The 17,743-nt window shown below is 48.0% G+C and overlaps 1 long non-coding RNA gene across 1 annotated transcript in view; it reads left to right on the top strand.

Annotated features, from left to right (window-relative positions):
• The window catches only part of LOC118897041, a 177,126-nt gene extending 160,089 nt beyond the window's left edge, over positions 1 to 17,037 (top strand). Inside the window, exon 3 of the long non-coding RNA XR_005020331.1 lies at positions 16,966 to 17,037. This is a non-coding gene — a long non-coding RNA (uncharacterized LOC118897041). The remainder of the gene's footprint in view (positions 1 to 16,965) is intronic.
• Positions 17,038 to 17,743: the final 706 nt, after the last annotated feature.

The raw sequence follows: 17,743 nt of genomic DNA, 5'->3' as shown, positions 1-17,743 counted from the left end.
GTTGTATGGTAATCAAGTGGTAGAACCAGAATTCAGTGGTGGAGCCGGGTCGGACTCCAAAGCCTGTAATCTTTTACTCCATAAGCTGCCTCCATTTTTTTGATCACTTGTTGGTCTCTCTGTTAGGCTTGAGCTTCTTAAAGTAAGAGATTATGATTTTTTATACCTATATCCTAGTACCTAGCATAGTATCTGATATATGAGGTGCCTAATAAATGTTTGTAGAATGGATGACTTAAAGAAAGAATGAATATATAACTTTGCTGCTTCAGAGAAATTTGTTGTATTTTTTAATTTGGGGAAATATTGCCAGGCTTCCCTTCTGGTGACAATGTTGGGAAGAAGGATCCCTGTGGGGAGAAAAGGATTATATCTCCAATTAGGCAAATCCAGGGGTCATTAAAATTAGGCTGGGACTTCCCTGGTGGCGCAGTGGTTAAGAATCCGCCTGCCAATGCAGGGGACACGGGTTCGAGCCCTGGTCCAGGAAGATCCCACATGCCGCGGAGCAACTAAGCCCGTGTGCCATAACTACTGAGCCTGAGCTCTAGAGCCCATGAGCCACAACTACCGAGCCCGCGTGCCACAACTACTGAAGCCCGTGCGCCTAGAGCCCATGTTCCAAAACAAGAGAAGCCACCGCAATGAGAAGCCCACGCACCACAATGAAGAGTAGCCCCCGCTCGCCGCAACTAGAGAAAGCCCACGCGCAGCAACGAAGACCCAACGCAGCCAATAAATAAATAAAAAAAAAAAAGAAAAAGAAAAAAAATTAGGCTATACACTAGAACTCACGAAAGCTTTTGAAGAGCTTTTCTTTCCTTTGGGCTTCCGCATAGAGTGACTGAGATATAGAGTTAGTCTCTGAATTCATTCACTTATTTATTCACTCATTCAAATATTGATAGAGCGTGCCCCGTGTGGCAGGCATTGTACTGAGCTCTGGGGCCACAGCAGCCAGCACAAACAGTCATGGTCCTTAAAGTGAACTTCTGTGGTTTGCCCACCTACCATCTCTTCTGCTAACAGAACCAGACTTTTCTCTTGGGAACACATCTTTCTGATGCTCAGACTGTGTGTTTTAGGTTGGGCTAATTTTCATTTGTTGGCTCCAAGTTTGGGCACATGCTCAATCACTGTATTGCATCCTCTAGCCACAGTGATTGGTTTAGGGATGGGCATGTGACCCACTTTGGGCTAATGAGAGTCAGCAATGGGACTCTGGAACTATTAGAAAAGTGGTACTTTCTTTTTGTTGGGGCTACTGGTAGAGAGTGAAATCAGTACAAAGGAAGACAGAGATGAGATTTGAGAGGACAGGAGAGAGTAGACTGATGGCATAATTTCATGCCTTAGATACAGCTGCATCTAAAGAGAGCAGAAACCTTGGACTGCCCATTTGGGTGAGCCAGTGTATTCCCCTTTTTTGCTTAAGCCATCTTAAGGTGGGTTTCTTTCACTTGCCATGGAGTAGGTCCTGAATACTTGTAACATTGGCTTCTGAAAGTGGGGTTTTATAAGTGACATCCTAGAAAGTAGAACTGGCTGGATCATAGTGGCATGCAGAGCACCGAGAATTCCTCTATTCTTGGCTGGAAAGTTGGAAATCCCAGTCATGTCTTACATAGCAGCTGGGTTGAACTATCACATGTACTATCTTGAGACTCAAACTGTGTTTTAGAGATGGAAAAAAGAATTATACTGGAGAGGATTGGCTACTTCATAAAGCCTTCAGTAGCATCCTGTAAGGATGAAGCAAGCTGAGTGGGAAGGAAACAGAGCCCACCCGGTCTCGTTCAGCTGTCCAGGAGGGCAGAGAGGAGTGCGGTGGGTTGGAAAAGCCGAACTGTCTATCCCAAGCTAAACTTGGCATAAGTGAAGTGAGGGAGGCTAAAAACACAGAGGGAGAAAAGATTGGAACCTAGAGGTAGAATGATATTTCAACACTCTACAATGTCTTCTTTCTTCCACAGCATAAAAAGCTATCCTCTGGGATGCAGCCAGGAAGCAAAAGGCATTTTAGCCTTGCCCCTCTGCATCCCCATCCCAGTGTATCATTAGCAAGATGGATCGAACAGGAGGGCCTGCTACTAAGGGACCGGAACCTTCAGACAGTGGTCTAGATTCAAGGACCCATAATTCTGACTTTGCATTTGACTGGATGCAGATCAACCAAGAGCTTATTAAGGTTTTGGAAAATTGTAATGCCTGAGAAACACAAAGCCCGACAAATGATAACCTGCAACAAAGTGATCAACTCCTAGGGCATTTCCAGCCCCGTGAACTCTCTAGGAGGAAGTCAGCAGCCCTGAGAAGGGAAGCCACCCCGTGGCCCTCTAGCTGTGGCCACAGGGTCAATAGACAAGGCAGTTCAGGGAGAACCAGAGGAGGCCGGGCTGGTCGGCCTCCATCGCAGGGCAAAGGCATCCTGGTTATCTCTGTCCACTGTGCTGTTATCCCCGTCCATGCATGCATTGGTGTAAATGCTACACCTTGTGACCACAAGATGTTGTTTCCCCCTCTCTCTTTTTCTAAGAGGGAGCTCTTCACTGTAGCTATCTTTTTCTTTCTTCACCACCGTGTATCATATGTGTTGGGGGGCGGGGATTAAATATGTCATTTAGCCGTAAGTTTCTAGACAAAGGAAACATATCGGAATCACCTGGAGGGCTCATAAAAGCCCCAGTGGCTGAGCCCCACCCCCAGAGTTTCTGATTCAGGTGGTCTGGAGTTCCAAGGTGATGTGGAGCCTGTCACTGTTTTGTTTTGTTTTTAATTCCTCAGGTAATTCTAATTTGCAGCCAGCATTGAGAAGCTGAGCTTTAGACCCTCTAATCTACAAGCATTCATTAAACACATACTGTACGGCCAGTCCCTGAGCTAGGTCCATGTACATGTGAATTCGTATGTATATGTGTGTATGTCTCTGAATAAGCCAAAGTCCCTGCTCCTGAGACAATCTTCACCTAATAGAGGAGAAATCATGTAAACTGATAAATTTCATGCAGAGTAATGTCTCCTCTGATAGAGGTAGCCCACGGCTCAAAAGAGGAGAGTGGCAACCTCACTGGAGAAGTCAGATAGGACTCCAGAAGGAGGAAATTCTTGATCTAAGCCTTAAAGGACGAGTAGGACTTTCCAGGGGGGCATTTCAGACAAAGGGAACAGCATGTGCAAAGGCACTGGGGGCATAGAACAGGACCACAAAACTGCACAGTCAGGACCTTACACGAAGGTTGATGTGGCTGAAGTATCAGAAATGAGGTGGCAGGGATGGAATCTGAAACTGGAGAGGCAGCCTGAGATGCTCCCTATCTCATGGGCAAAAGCCTAAAGAGTTAAAATCATTTAAATACTGTTTAGATGGCAAGGTTGGTCAGAATCTCAGTGCCCAGTGGAGAGTGGCTACTTGTGGGGAGAATGAGGTACAAACAGAAAGCTCCAGCAGAAGATGGAGAACCAGTGGCTGAGGTTCCCAGGGGGTTCCACACACCCTTTCAGGGGTTCCTTGTCTTGGAAAGGAGAGCTCTACGTCCATGTATGCATCTGCGCACAGACACGCCTGGGCTGAGGGCAGCTGGCTCAGCGTTCCCGAGGACTAACCAACCACGGTCTGTCCCCTCTCGAGCTCGGAGGCTTCCTCCTCAGCCTGTGGGCCTGACTGTCAGAGGAGGCTGGCGGAGGCCGCCCTGGGCTCACAGCCGGGGAGCCGACGTGCCAGCACACAGCTGCTGACTTTCTTCCCCCCTCACGTTAAGCTGGGAACATTTTGCACTTTTCTTCTCCAACTCTTTCAAAGCAAGTCATTTTCCTCCTCTGGAAGGTTGCCCATTGTTCATTTGACATTAAAGATAGGTCTTCACTGTTTTCTCTTAAGGCAGCAATTGGTGAAGTTAAGCTGTATTATGCGGACTTGTCAGAAGGGTACAACATTATACAAAGGAATGATGTGAAACAAAAATTGCTCTCTCCAACCTTCCCAACATCTCCCGCACACAGATTTCAAACCACTTTCTGCCCTCGTGTGTGCCTGGCAGAGCCTGGAATCTGGGGTAATTGAAGGGAACGATGGGGTTCGTGGCTCTTCCGGCTGCCAGGGAAGCAGCGTGCTGCTGGGAATCGTTCAGTGGACAGGGGGCCTGAAGAGGGCTGAGTGGGGCTGGCGAACAGGGAGGCTGATGAGGGAAACCTGTGTCCCCTCGTTTTGCTTGGCAATATGGGTACTTCAGGCCCTCAGAGTTGTGGGATGGCGGGTTAGTGTTAAGGAGCTAGTGGTCTTCCGTTTCCCGTGGTGAGTTCAGAGTTCATTTTCCAGTGACTTTTACGCAGGATCGCACGGTCAGTATCCCCGCTGGCATGTGGTCCCTCCCTAATTCCGGGCAGAAGCTGTGGTCACTCTACCTCCTGGAATAACAGTTTCCTCACACATTTCTTCCCTCATTACTTGGGCTGTGGGCCATGGTCTCCACTCTGTCACTGACTAAACGTGTGACCCTGGGCAAATTGCTTAATATCCCCATGCCTCAGTTTCCTCACCTGCAAAATGGGTTTAAGAATCAGTTACCATCTAGCGTTGTTGTATGGGTTAAATGATACAATGCATGTACCTAGCATGGTGCCTGGCAGTCTGAGTCCTCAATAAATGTTTGGTGCATGATACTGTTTTCATCATATTAGTCCACAGACATTGACTAAGTGCCACGGGCACGGTTCTGGGTGGGCCCTGGAGAGTGGAAGTTGAAGGCGACAAGATGTTGCTTGTGTTCCGGTGGGAGAGGAGACCAGGCAGTGATGGTTCAGGATCGGTGGTCAGTGCTGGGAAAGAGGTAAGCAGCAGCTGCCATGGCAGGTGAGGGAGGGGGCACCCACCTAAAGCCAGTGGGCAGAGAGGGCTTCTGGAGGAGGTGCCTCCTGAGGGAGACTTGAAGGATAAACGTAGAGAAGGAGATAGTCTCCCTGCCAGAGGGAAGAGCAGTGCAAAGATAGCAAAATACCTGGAAGCTTTCCCAGCACGGTGCTCAAGCCTAAGTGCCCGGAGCGTAGATAGCGCTGTTTGGTGGGCAGTTGGGGGAGAAGTGGCTGGAAAGGAAAGCCTGGACCCACAGGAAGTGCTTTGGGAGGGAGATAAAAGGCTTGGGTTTTGTGCTGACGCTCAGAGGGAAATACTTAATGGGTTTTAGTAGGGAAGTGGCATGGCCTGATTGATAGGCTCTGGGTGGAGGGTGGGTTGGGTGCATGAGAGCGTGGTCAGGAAGGCACCAGAGTAAGGCAGGAGAGCCCCGAAGAGAGGAAGAAGTGGGGTGGTGGCCATGCAGAGGGAGAGCTGGCGTGCTTCTCAGATCCAGAAGCTCGAATCTCTACGCCTTGGCAATCACAGGACACAGGCGGAGTTGGGGAATGTATCCCCACCCTACGCACCACCAGTTTCATGCGTTCAGCGACCCGTGAATAACCCTCTGCGGAGGTGAAGATGGCGTGTTCCGTTATGGACGGCCGCCATGTTTGAGGTGGGACAGCCGGGTGGACAAGATCCAGAGGCATTTGGGCCTCCACCACTGGGGGCTCTAGGGGAGCTCTGGGCAGGGACGTGCGTCATCCACACAAAGGCAGTAACTGAGGCCACGAGGTGGGTAAGGTCACCCAGGGCAAAGAAAATGGCAAAAGAAGATGGTTGAGTGCAGAGTTCCGGGAACAGCCAGCTGAAACAGATAGAAGGAGGCGGAGAAGTCAGTGAGAGGCCAAGAAGGAGCGAGGCCAGAGTGACGGGAGGAAACCCGCGAGCAAAGGGAGGTTATGGGGAGAGTTTCGCGAAGGAGGAGTGACCGTGATGCGGGATGCTCCTGACAGGTGCATGGAGGTGAGCGCCTCCGAGTGGCCCCTGGATTTACAGGGAAGGGAGGCTGTCGGCCACGGGGGCAAGGACAGCGTCAGTTGTGGTGAGGACGGAAGTGGAGGGTGGAAGATGGAGGCTGACTCGGACAGTTAGGGAGGCAGCGTTGGGAGTGCTGGGAGCACCGGAGTGCGTGTGTAAACACAGCCACGGACGCTGCCCAGATCTGCGGAGCCCGAATCTTCAGGATGGAGCCTGAGAACCTAGTCTGAAAAAGCTCCCTTGGTGGTTCTGCAGAGAGAATTCCTAATGGCTGGAGGCACGTACGCTGGGCCGAGCGTCCGGAGCCGTGTGTCTAAATCCAGCGGCAGCCCACGTGTGCGGGAGACCGCGAGTGGGATCTGGGTTTGATTGTGGATCTGCCCCTCGCCGTCTGTGTGACTGGGACTGCTTCTGTTCTGGCCTTCTCATCTGGAGGACAGGGAGCTAATCACCCCCTCAGGGTTACTGTGGGGTCCTGGTGAGAAGACGCCCCAACTGTGTTTGTCTTGTTCAAAGCCCTCATGGTTGCTAATGTTAATGTTGCTGTTATCTGCATGACCTTGGGCATATGTCCCAACCTTTCTGGACTCTTATTTCCTCATTTGTAAAGCAGGAGTAGTAGTTTCTTACTCAGCAGGTGTTGAAGGACCGGTGTGATTGTGCCTAGAGAATTCCAGGTAGGTGCTCAGCGAATATTCATTTTGCGCCTTATTTCATGCAGGACGTTGCACTCAGAGGAGGCCACTGGTGAGGAGGGCTGTCTTCAGGGGCAGCGCAGGTCTCCCCTCTGCTCCCTCAGGCACTCACGGGGTCTGTGATCATGGAGGGTCCTGAGATTTCCGCAACCATCCCCTCCCCCAGCAGCCTCAAAGTGGGACTGGTGGTTCTGGTCTCAGCGGCAGCAGTGGTCAGTGCTGGGAGATCTGGGGGCCCGTCACCACCTAGCAGCCATCCCAGTCTTAGCCCTCCAAAGGACTGGGGGTGCTGGTACCGCCTTCTGAATACAGGGTAACCTCTGGTTTCATGAGAGACAGATCATCCAGGGACAGGGTCCTCCGCATGTCCCTCGGGAAATCAGGAGAGGCTGAGGGTTGAGATGTTCACACCGGCAGGAAAGAATCGGTCAAATGCCCAAGATCTGCCTTCTGGCTTTTGCCCAGCCGGGCCCTCAGAGCCACGTGGAAGGTGGACAGCTTTGCAGCTCCCTCCAGCCAGGCGCATCTGGGGGAGACAAAGGGGGCAGAGGGGGGGATGGACAGCAGGATGGTGCAGGGCCTGCTTTCTGTTTTCTGCTGCTCTGACTACACAGTCACCTGGCCACCATTCCTGTCCATATCACGCTGTTCTGTTTAGGGCTGAAGTCGGCGGGATGGGCCCCTTTGGAATCTGAGTCACGGATGAGAAACTACGACAGTGAGCAGTATCCGCTCGGCACTTTACAGTTTACAGAGCACTTTCCCTCAGGTTGGATCGTTGGATTCTGATGGCCACACAAGGCAGGAAACCCAGCAGGGGTGACCATCCCCACTTTACAGACAGGAAAACAGCAGCTTTGAGAGACCTATCTGCACCTGTGTGTCAGGGTCTGGATTCTAGTCTAAGAACATCTGGCTTCAAAGCCAGTGCTTTTTCCACTAGTCCAGAAGTTGCTTTACACATGGTAGCCCTGGACTGAGACACAGAGAGCTGGCTCCTTTTCACGACGTGGCCGCAGCTTTGCTCTGTGTCCTGAGACAAGTCACTTATCTGCTCTGGGCTTGAGTCAGAGACTCTGACAAACACAGAGCTTGGAGTGAAAAGCCCAGATGATCCCTTCCAACTGGACCAACTGGCTGTCTTAGTGCTGGATGTGCTCCAAGCCACCAGGTGTGCCAGGGTTAACCTTGGAAGGGTTAGTTACAGCCCTGGACCCTAGCCTCTACCCAGCATCCTAGGGAAATATATGTGGCCAGAGAGCCCTTTACTCCTCCTGGAAAACCATGATGAACCATCCTTGAAAAGCCTGATTTAGGTGGGAAATCCACAGACATCAGTGCTCACCAGCAGGGCAGCGCCATCCTCGTCCCCAGTTCCCTGCCTCTGGGCCCAACTGCTTCCCTATAGGCATTACTCCCTGGGGCCTCTCTGCCCCTCCTGGATCCTTCTTCTGTAGCATCTACTGAAGGTTTTAGGCTGAATAGATCGCCCTTGTTCCTTTGAGTTGCTGTGAGTCCCCAGGGACTGTACCAAAGTGGGAACACAGTAACATTTGTGGAATGAATCGGAAACAGAATTCTTCATCTCCCTGTGGCTTTTATGTCCACCAGGGCTCTGCTGAGTGGGGGTCTTCACTTCGCAGAGGGACCAGTTCTTTTCCTCCTGGGCATCATTTTTCCCTTGAGAGACATGATCTTTGGTTTCTGCAGTTTACAATCACAGAAAATCCAAAAGAATTTTTTTTTTCTTTTTTTTTAAGAGAAGAAAAAACCCCTTCTCTCCTAGAGGTCAACTATGTCAGGCTCTTGGCTGAGTGGATAGACAGAGCGGGGCTCAGCCTAACTTCCTCTGCACTCAGGGAGAGCACATCTGACTTTCTGGAGGCCCGGGTGGTCTTTCCAGCTCTGCCAAGCAGAAGGAAAACTGGACTTTCCCCAGGGTCTGTACCTTGGGCTTGAGACCACTTCTAGTTTCTTTTGGTTCCTTTGACCTTTTGGCTCAAAATGCAGATTAAGGAGAGGGGCCTAAGGAACAAAGTCTCTCTAGCTGCCGCATGGACTACTCTGGAATTAGGCCACTGCTGTCAATTTTATTTGGTGATCCCAGTTGGATCTCCAAGTTATACCTGTAATTTGTGCACTCCATGTATTACAGTCTGTCAGAGAAATCCTATAATTATTTTTTAAGTGACAGAGTTTTAAGGAATAGCTAAATAACTGGAGCTAAATTTAGAGCACTGTCTCTGTACAGTGGAACAAGGCAGGAGTCAGAGATACCATCAGTGGCTGGTAGGAGACTTTTATCACTATCCGAAAGGTGGCAGCAAATATTACCTCAATTAACCTAACAAGAAGCCCGTCCTCCTCTGCCCGCCGGCCCAGGAGCCCTGGCACGCACCTTTTCCCTCCTCCGCCAGGATCCCATGCCCTCCTTTCCAGCTGTCCCCGGCTCCATCTGCTGCTCCCGTCTGGGGCTGACGCCCAGGCCCCAGTCACCTCCTGCTTCCTCTCTGAGAGCCTCCAGCCCGGCATTCCAGAAGGAGCGGGGTCAGGAGTTCACGCCTCCAAGAAATCTCAGCACAGATCAGTGCTTCACAGCGAGGCCAGAGGAAAAGCAAGGGCCTGTTTTCCCCACTGTGCAAACTCCATGGAAAACGAGATTTCCCACCAACCCCAAATGGAAGCTCTCAGGAGAAACTGGGTACATACCTCCTCTGTCTGTTCGTCCACGCTTTTATTTTTTGAGAATCCGTTCTGCGCTGGATGTTCGTGAATGACTTTAGTTGCATGAATAGATTGACTAAATATTTATTTAGCTTTTACTATGTGTTACATACCCTGCTAGGTTCTGGGTTTCCAGCTGTGAACAGAGCAGCACGCCCTGCCTTCATGTAGCTCACGTTCTAATGGGGGTAAGACAATCAACAGGGTATGTGCTTGGGTAGATGGTGGTTAAGTGCTAAGGAGAAAGATAAAGCGGGATAAAAGAGGTAAGGAGGGACAGGGGGCTGTGACAGCTTTAGACAGGGCAGCCAGCGACGACCTCGCTGAGAAAGCCATGTGTGGGCAGGCACCTGAGGGAGGAGAAGGAGCAGCCCTGAGGCTGAAACACCCTGCGCTGGGAAATGTTAAGAGGGCTTTTGGAGACATGGAAGGAATCTTATGGGTCAGGAGGTTTTGGAGAAGAGAAACGTCTCCCTTCTCAGAAAAATACTTACTATTAAAGTCGTAGTCGTTTAGGCCAGCGATCAGCAAACGAGGTGGTTTTGTACAGTCTGTGAGCTGGGAATGGTTTTTATGTGGTTGGGAAAAAAATCCAAAGAAGAACATTTTGTGACACATTGAAAACCATATGAAATTCAAATTCTGGAGTCCATAAATCACGTCTTATTGGAACATAGCCATGTCTATTCATGTATGTACTGTCTGTGGCTGCTTTTGCATACAGTGGCAGGGCTGAATAGTTGTGACAAAGAATGTATGGCCCAGCAAGTCCAAAAGATTGTCTGCCTGGACATTCACCAAGTTCTGGTTTAGGCAGTATGGGGCTGTGGTGTCAGGAGCCCCTGATTCCAGGCTTGGGGTCACCACTGGGTTGTTGTGTAACCTTGGGCACTTGGAAACTATTTTTTCATTTCTAAAATGGGGACAAAAGTACCACCCTCTTGGTATAGTTGTGAGAATTAAATGAAATAAAGAATATGAAGTCTATAGCAAGTGCTGAATATTCATAGCCCTTATAATGATTACATAGTAAAATGTGAAGGTAGGATAGAAGGATGTTATAGACTGAATGTTTGTGTCCCCCCAAATTCATATGCTGAAGCCCTAGCCACCACACCCCCCCAAGTGTGATGGTATTTATAGGTGGGCCCTTTGGGAGGTAATTAGGATTAAATGAGGTGGTAAGGGTGGGGCCCTCATGGTGGGATTAGTGCCCTTATAAGAAGAGATCCCAGAGAGCTTGCTTTCTCCTCACCATATTTGGACACAGCAAAAAGGCAAGCCAGGAAGAGGGTTCTCACCAGAGCCTGACCATGTAGGCACCTTGACCTTGGATTTCCCAGCCTCCAGAACTGTGAGGATTAAATATCTGCTGCTTAAGCCTCCCAGTCTGTTGCATTATTTTATGGCAGCCTAAGCAGACTAAGGCAAGGGAGGAGCAGCCTCTTTACCTGGGGAGCCACAGAAGTGGTCACTGAAATCACTTTTCAAGGGGGAATCCAATTTCCCCAGGAAAGGAAGGTGGGAAAAGGCCTTCTTGGCAGAGGAAATTTATATGCAAAGGCACTGATGGTAATGAACAAGGCGGGGTGTTTGGGGAACAGAGAAAATTTCTGACACTGAGCACAGACCTGTGATGGAGGTTGGAGAAAAGGGTAGGATCTGGGGGAGCTGAGGCTGGAGAAGCACATTTGTAAGGGACCTTATATCCCATCCTCGGGGTAGGCAGATTTGTTAGGTTTTGCCCATTTGATTTTTGAAGTATTCCTCTCTCCACCCCTGAAGTCATCTTGGAATAGGGGTGAAAAGCCAGCTAACAGGAATCCCTTCTTGTTCTTTCATGGCCACAGGTCAGTGGATAGTTCCTCAGCTCCTTCTCTGTGGCTGGCAGTCTGCTCATCTTGGGGTTAATCAGTGGTGAATAAGAAAGACAGCTCCTGACATCAGGGAGTAAGGAGGGTTCTGAGAAATAAGGATTTTTTTTTTTTTTTTTTTTTAAAGAAGAAGAAGGTATACAAGGTGCTAAGAAAAAGGTATAACCAGGTGTAACATGGTCAGTTAAGACTTTTTCCCCGAAGGACACTGGAAAGTTTTTGAAGGGCTTTAAACATGGTGGTGATGTTATCAGACTTGAGTTTTTAAAAGATGGCTCCGCTCCTGTGGCCTGGAGGGAGCTCGTATAGAAGAGGCTGTTGTTGTATCTGCGGAAGAAATAGTGGAAGTTTAGGCCACACAGTGGAAGTGACCATGGAAATGAGGGAGTGGCCCCAATGAGAGAAAAAGGAAGGAAGAATTCATTGGGCTTGGTGATTGGGTGTAAGCGCGAGGGAAATGGAGGCCACGTGGATGATGAGCAGAGATTTTGCTACTGCCTGGATGGTGATGTCGTCTACTGAGATGGGGAATAGGAGAGGATACAGGGTTCGGGGTGAGGATACAGTGGACATCAGAAATTCAGTATCAGGGATGTTGAGTTGGAGATACCTATGGGATAATCCAAGCAAGGGTGGGGGCTATCTTGAGGTATTTGTCTAGCTGGTTCTGAAGTTCCTGAGAGACATGGGGGCTGGAGCTAGAAATCAGGGAATCATTAATAAATGGATGGTAATTTACACACTGTAGTGGCTGAGATCACTGAGAGATCTGTTTGCCCCTGTGCTGCCCCCCAGCTGGCGGGGTCGCACCTAGCCTCAGGATTAAATCCCGTGTAATATGCTGCCTTTCGAAAACAAATACACACACACAAACAAACAGGCAAATGCTTCAATTCCTGATGACTCAAGTGGCATGTGTCTGGCCCTGATTGTGCAGACAGTTTTGCAGGAAGTTGCCAACACAATGAACCATCTGAAGCCTCTAATGAAGCAATTATAGTATGTGGAATGAACAATCCACCAACTGTAAACTCAGTAGTGAGAAGTTTATAGGCATGAAGGGTAAATAACGGGCTCCCTGCGGTTACGTCAGAGTAAACTGATCTCTCGTTGGAGATGAAATGTACATAATATGGGAACCTCTCTGGCCCCTCCCACAACACAACACGCAGAAAGAAAAAAGTTCCTGTAAAATACTACCCCCACCCTCCAATCAGTGCTGCTCTATCTCCACATTTCGGGAAGTTATGGTTAAAAAAGACCTCTTGGGGCTTCCCTGGTGGCGCAGTGGTTGAGAATCTGCCTGCCAATGCAGGGAACACGGGTTCGAGCCCTGGTCTGGGAAGATCCCACATGCCGCGGAGCAACTAGGCCCCTGAGCCACAACTACTGAGCCTGCGCGTCTGGAGCCTGTGCTCCGCAACAAGAGAGGCCGCGACAGTGAGAGGCCCGCGCACCACGATGAAGAGTGGCCCCCGCTCGCCGCAACTAGAGAAAGCCCTCGCACAGAAACGAAGACCCAACACAGCCAAAATAAATAAATAAATAAATAGCGTTCCCTTTAAAAAAAAAAAAGGTGGCAATTCCCTCCATTTAAAAAAAAAAAAAAAAAAAAGACCTCTTTACCCTGGTGGGATCTCTACAGGTAATACATTTCAATGCTCTGCCCTTCCCGTTAGATTCTTGAATCTAAAACAGTTGTGCTAAGAGAGATGTCCAATCTCTGGCAACCATTGTAGTAGTATTATTTCCATTGCTCTATGGCGGCTCTGAATATGTATTACCTCTAATTCTCACAAGCCTGCAGAATAGATATTATTAAGATATTAATTTATAATGAGGAAGGAGACAGGAAGTTTAAATCATCTGTCCTAGGTTGCAGAGCTCAGCTGTGGAAGAGCTGGATCAACCAGCTGGTCTGTCTGAGACCAGAGGGCTTCCTCTTCCCCACAAACTGCCATCTTCCAGTCTGCGTCTGAACACCTTGGGTCACCTCCCCGCTGTTCAGCCCATTCTCTTGATCGCTGGTGTTAGAAGATTATTATTGAACTCTCCACCACTGTCCTAGGTTTACCTCTTAAAACACTCAAGTGAGTGACTTAAGATGTTTGGAGAGAGTCGTCATGCCCTTTCTCCCCTCCGGAGTAAACACCTCCAGCATCTTCTGCCGTGTCCCATGTGGCTCGGAGGGGCGGTCACTACTGGCCGCCTTCCTGACAGCCATTCCCGCTCTTCCCCCGACTTCCTTGCCAGAAGCTCACCTCCCACGGCAGAAGCTGAGAGGGCCAGAAACTCACTCCCCCAAGAAAGAAACACTGAGGGTGGATTTTGGAGCTAAGGAATAAGGGAATTGGAGAGGCAGAGGGGTAAGTGTGGCAGAAAGGAAACACCTGGATTCCTATCCTGACTTCCATTAGCTGCAGGCAAATTATTTAAACTACATGAGGCCTCAGTTTCTTCAGCTCTAAAATGAGGATGACCATACCTATCACAGGGTGGTTTTGAAAACAGAATTGGGCCAAGCATATAGGCACTCAGCATAGAGCCGGACACAGAGATGTTACACAGTAAGTGGATGTCATTACTTTATTACTATTACTGAAGATGGGGCCGCTGTTCCTCACTGAGTTTTACTTTATTCAATGTAAGACATGGGGTTTACACATGAATTAGGCAAAGGGGCATTAGCATCTTAATGTTAGTGAATGTATTATATAATGCTGCCCCCCCCCAAAAAAAGCCAAGGATATAGGGTTAAATTTTTTTTAAGCACATTTCCATAGGGTGAGTGTGATGAGTAACGTGTATGAAGTTTTTGAAAAATCTGCTTTAATGAAGCATCAAAATTGGGATTCTTCAGATACGAATAGTTGGATACTCTTTAAAGCAGGGGTTCTTGTGCACGTTTAGAATCATCTGGACGGTGTGATGAAAATGCAATTGTATCAAATATCTCAGCATTCCCAAGACAGGCCTTGTTCTTTCATGGTGTTGCATGTAACATTCTCTCTAGAGCACCCAGCCCTGCTTTAGGTGAGAAACCTCATCTCAAATGTAGCTTTAACACAACAGCTTCTGTGATTCCTGTATTATTGGAACTCATTGAATTGTAAATGCCTGAAACCAAGAGCAAACTAGCTTAGACAAAAAGATTTATTGGCCAAAGTAGCTGGAAGTTCCAGGGATCTTTTAGCTTATATGCCATCAGGGATCGTATATGAATGTATGTATATATCCCTCTCTTTCTCTCCCTGTCTCTCTAGAATTCTTTGTATATCTATTATATCGTTTACTACATTATATTGTATTTTGTTTATGTGTCTGACACCCTCCCCACCTCCTATCCAAGACAGTGAATTTCCTGAGTTCAGAAAAAAATGTCATCTCTTCCTTGGTGTCCCCAGGACCCAACCCAGGGCTTGGCCCCTTCATGGGAACTCAGTAATTATGGAATTAATAACCAAATGAAAGAGGATGTCTAAGAGAAGACAGGGCCAGAGTGAAGACGTAAACTTCATTTCTTCTGCCTTTGGAGGATCAAACATCAAATAGTATGGAGTGTATTGACCTAGAACCTCCCAGGATAGGCCAAAAATTGTTGAATTCTAATTCTTCCCAGAATTCCCTTTAACAAATGTAACCAAACACCTGGGAACCGGAGACCTGCCACCGCATCATCCATTTGATTTCAAGATAGAAACCCTAGACAGATTCCCTCGCCTGCAATTGTCCAGGCGGAGCACAGACAAGTTAATATCAACACTCATCTTGATGCCTACACTATCCCCAGAACCCAGAGAAAGGTATTCTTCCCTCTAATCCTCTGTGGCAGTACAGATGGCATTTACAACCCAATCTAGCACCTGGGAAATGTTTTTCACGCTACCAATTAAGACGCAGTTCCTCCATTGTGTCCATCACTTGCACCTGTAGGAGCTTCGCCAGGAGCATATTCCATCCGATCGCTCCCTTTGTCCACTGGGGCCTTTTGCTACAGATTCAAAAAGTGTTGCAAAGGAAGAAAGTGAGAGTTGCATCTGAGCTAGAAACTTCCTGGTACACTCACGGAGGCCCCAGCAAATTCTTTTATTTTTTTATCCAACTGACAATTACTATGAACGTACTATGTACCAGTAGACATCAGAGGAAAATAAAAGGTCTAATTAGACTCTACCTTGAGGAACTCATAGTCCAATGGGATAGATTAGTAAATCTAATTAAAATTCATTGTGAAAACACTTTAAGTAGATACGCTTTGAGATACTGATGAGCACAGAGAGGGAAAAGGCTCACTAATTTTGAGGAAGGGCCAAATTATAACCTCTGTTATAGAGAGGCCATGGGTGTCAGTCCATATTTATATACATGTAGTAACTGACATTTTTATAGTACAGTGTGGTTTTCAAAGCATTTTTGCATATTTGTTTCATTTTATTCCCCTTCTTCCTTTATGTAGAAATTAGTCTTCCCTGTTTTCAGCTTAAGAAATTATGGCCTGGAGAGGCTAAGAGATTTGTTCAAAATGACCAAAAAAACAAGAGCAGAACTCAAAACTAGGTTTTCTGATTTAAGAGTTTATTTGGAACATATTCTGAGTTGCACAGGGTTCTCAACTGTGAGCAAAAGTTAGAAAACAACAAAAACACATCAAAAAGCCCCCCAAACCCCTCTGGCACCATACTGTAGCCAGGAATAGCATTACCCAAGCAGGCCCAGCACTGGCCTGGTGAAGGCACCAGTGTAGCCTTCCTTGGGCATTAAATACCACAGCTCGCATACCTGAAACCGCCCGCATGCCTGTGAGGTCTCTTGGACTGCTGCTCCGGATGCTTCTAGAAACTCAGTGTTGTTGTCCTGCCTGTTGACAGGTGGATTCTTGATGATGCCTGCTTCTTGGGTCCTTAATTTCTGGTGGAGTCTGAAGTTAGTGCACCAAAGGGCAGAGTCTCCATCAGGTCCTCTAAATGCAAGGTGGGCCCAGGAGGCAAGTGCCTGGCATTTTTCGTCTCTTTTGTGGGAGTTGGACTCAATTTTACAAGTTTGGCAATTCCCGAGTATGAGAAGGAGGTTTAGAAGCCAACACTTAGCAACACTTTATATTCCCTTCACCAGTACCTCTCAGTAGTGCTGGTTTCCTTCTTTAATAATTATAAAATAATAATAAATTCTGTCTGGCTCAGTTTCTAACTCCCCGAAGCCCTTTTGAACCCCGCATGAACAAGCAAAACCGCTCCTAGCCACCTCCTTCACCGGGTGGCTTGACCACGGCCTCACCATCACAACAGCTCATTTAATTATTGATCAAACCCATTCATTTAGGTGTGTGGTTAAACACTCTTCCCTGGACCACTGGCCAAGCCAGCTCTCAAGTTTAATCACTGAGAGCCAGTGACTTTCACTTCTGACCACTGATTGGGAAAGAAGGGAAAAGGTCCTTACTAATCTGTGAAATGCAGAATGTCTTCCTCTGCTGACAGGAAGCAGAGCTGGCTTCTCTGCGAAAAGGGGCCAGGCGTCAGGGCTGTAGCTCTTTTAGATCAGTGATGATCCTCAAAGTGTAGGCTCCTGGGCAAAAGCAGCAGCACCTGGAAACTTGTTTGATGGGGAAATTCTTGGGCCCCAGCCTGGAACTACTGATTGAGAAATTCTGGAGGGGGGGTGTGGCCATCTGTATTTTAACAAGCCTTCCAGGTGATGGTGAAGCATGCTAAGCCTTGAGCAGCATGGCCGTAGATCCAGGAGCTGCTTCTGACATGGGCAGCAAGCTTCATGGACTCAACCGTCTTTCATTTTTCCTTAGTGGACCTGAATGGGACCTGAAGGAGCTTCATTTAAAGCAGTGAGTAAGCCTCTCCCAGATCATCTTCCAGGTAAGTCTGCTCTTAAAAAAAAATCAGCTTCAAAGAAACCTGGGATGGCTGGGCACTTACTTCAGCCACGTAATTAAAGACTAAACCTCACACGATTTCATATCCATTGTCTCATTCTGCCACATGACAGCCCTGGAAGGGAAGTTATGTTCAAGGCGAGGAAATAGGCTCAGGAAAGTTGATTTAATTGCCCAAGGTCACATATCTAGGGGGGCTGAGCTGGTGACCTCTAAACTATGCCAGGGCTATGGGAATGACTGGGGACAGTCTGCGAGAATTCTCCCACCACCAGTGTGTAATAGTCATATCACAAGTACCTCAACTAATCATCTCCCTCTGCTAAGGAAATGGGTCTCTTTGATTTGGTGAAATGCTCAAGAATCATTCTTTCTTGAGCCTATCTTTATAAATACAGTTTCATACAAATCTCCCATTATCTCTATGGCTTTGTAACAAAAATGATCCAACAGATAAGCATGCAAGCTAGGCAGTCCATCCTAGGAGAGAAAAGCACAACGTATGAAAGGGGATCAAGCAGCTACCAAACCCAGCTTTGTCAGGTTTAGATGCAAATAGAACCATTAACCTTCAGGAGTTCTTGTGAAACGAGAGGCTATTTTGCAGATACTCCTAAGCCTTCTCTTTACTTTTATCCCAAAGTTTCTGATCCCATCTCATTTTTGCTCCTTTCCTAACCTAGCCCGGATG

Source organism: Balaenoptera musculus, chromosome 6, assembly GCF_009873245.2.
Source record: "Balaenoptera musculus isolate JJ_BM4_2016_0621 chromosome 6, mBalMus1.pri.v3, whole genome shotgun sequence".
Lineage (NCBI taxonomy): Eukaryota > Metazoa > Chordata > Mammalia > Artiodactyla > Balaenopteridae > Balaenoptera > Balaenoptera musculus.
The sequence above is the reverse complement of the archived record's forward strand: the minus strand, read 5'-3'. Positions and strand labels throughout refer to the sequence as shown.